Source organism: Myotis brandtii, unplaced genomic scaffold (assembly GCF_000412655.1).
Source record: "Myotis brandtii unplaced genomic scaffold, ASM41265v1 scaffold826, whole genome shotgun sequence".
In the NCBI taxonomy this organism is placed as follows: domain Eukaryota; kingdom Metazoa; phylum Chordata; class Mammalia; order Chiroptera; family Vespertilionidae; genus Myotis; species Myotis brandtii.
Window position 1 is genome coordinate 388770 of NW_005371354.1, and position 2308 is coordinate 391077.

The window sequence follows — 2308 nt, forward strand, 5'->3', positions numbered from 1 at the left end:
GTGATGGAGAACCTTTCGATCTCGGCGTGTCAGCATTTTGAAAAACCCTAACTTAACTCTGGTGCCGTGTCACATATATAATTTTTTTGATATTTGTAACCGTAGTAAAACAAAGACTTATATTTTTTATATTTATTTTCTATATTTAAATGCCATTTAACAAAGAAAAATCAACCAAAAAAATGAGTTCGCGTGTCACCTCTGACATGCGTGTCAGAAAAATCAACCAAAAAATGAGTTTGCGTGTCACCTCTGACACGCGTGTCAGAGGTTCGCCATCACTGGTCTAGTCAACACCTCCTATAACCGGTCTCTGCCTCTCATCTTTTCCTGCCCGGCTTTTCTCGCCCCACCTGGAATCTCGTGCTCTGTCCGTCTTTGGTGTCTTCCCCAATAAATCTTTCCATCTCAAACAATCCTTTATGAGCTGACTTGGTATTTAGCAGCTGCCCTGTTTGCCTCTCCTGAGAAACACTAGAGCCAACAGGTGCATGAGTAGAGAATGTCAAAGGAGACCCCTATGAGCAGTGGCAGGAGCCCTGTGACTTGGGTGGCAGCCAGACCCAACCCCCCTGCTATCACGCCCCCCCCCCCCCCTGGATGCAGACTCTGTAATGGAAGAAAACCTTAAGCACAGCCTTGCGTTCCCAGCTTTACACAGGTTAAAGCAGCAGTCACCAACCTTGCGGACCTCACGGGCCACTGGGTAAAAGCACCAAGAAAGCCTTTCCAGTCTGGTGATAATGGACAAATGCATCTCAGAATTTAGAGGATTAGGTGCAATGTGTGTACAGAAAACTCAGGGCCACTCAACTCTTAAGGAAAGATGGGTGTCATTAAAATCCCAAATAAGCGGTTTGGCTGCTGTCTGAGCGCAAGCCTCCCCTCTCGGCCTCATGACTCCTATCAGGAGCTGTGGCTGTGTGCCCTGCCCCATCGCCTGTATTAGTATCTGCTTTCTGGAAAGGCCTGAGATGTTTTCCCTATAATAAACATGTAAAACGTATATGGCACGATTAGTGACAAGTATTCTTCCGGAGGTACGATACTCTAATTAAAAACTTGAGATGTACAACTGTATGTGGGCTACCATTTTACAAGGGGTGATGGGCAGTATTTATTTGTCATGGAGCCATCCAGCCAGTGAAGTCATAAATGATAAAAGTTTAAACGGATGTTTCATTTACACTTCATCGTAACAATTATTCAGTGTCTTGTCTAATTTAACAAAAGGATTTGAGAAGGAATACAGCAACGCAAATGCATCGTTGCCATTAAATTATGATGCAGCCACTAAGTGATGATACAACCACGGAATTACCTTATGAAATAAGAGGTGGCTTCTGATAGAAGGAGCAGCAAAAAAACCTCCTGGCAGGCCCAAGGGAAGCCTGGGTTCCCCGTGTAAAAAGGAAAAGAAATTAATCTGAGCCCCAGACAAAGTGATAGTCTGGCCTCTGAGAATGCTGTTGCCAAGTCCCCTCCCAAAGCCATCACGTTCCACATCATGTTATGCTCATGATGCCATAGAAAGTCGGAAATCAGCCTAATACTTGTTGGGACCTGTCTTTCCCCCAGCTCTTGCTCGTTTCTTATAAGATACTCAAATAATAAGCATGGAATAGGATGAGGATTATTTGTATTGGGTGGTAAGGAGATTCAGATGCATCAGTTTGGGAGACGGAGCAAGTCAAGGGCCATGGGCATTTCCCAAGTGAGCCGTCAGGCAGAAAGAGTCTCCCAGCTCCTGGTACAGGCCCAGGGGGCTCTGCTGTGGTCTGTGGCTCAGCCAGGCAGAGAAGGGGCCCACCCAGCACTGGACTTGCACACCAGACCTGTGCAGCCACCTGTCCTGGGAAACTTAGCTCTTCTCCTTGGAGTTTGACAACTTCTGCTAAGGCATCCGGGGAGGGAAGGTGCTAGCATCCATTCCCAATTTGCAGCTTCCCCCACATCTCCCTCTTCGTCCCCCTCCTCTGCCCTCCCCAGCAACCCTGCTCCACCTGCCTGCCAGCAGCTGAGCCACCTGGAGTGCGCCCCTTTCTCTCCCTGGCTCTGGGGGTCCGGGATAGTTGAGCCCCGCCAAGTGTCCGCCTCATCCCTGTTGGGATCCCTGCCCGCGTCCACATGGCGCCGCGGGGGTTAAGGTGGACGCCTGCTCCCAGCCCCGCGCCCCACGCCCCCGCCCAGCACCCACCAGCCAGCAGCGCGGGCACCTGAGAAAGTGGTGGTCAGTGATGGAGCTGCTGCCATGACAACCTGGTGGTAGGGCCCTGGGCTTCGGGGCTGCTCCCGGGAGGAAGGCGGT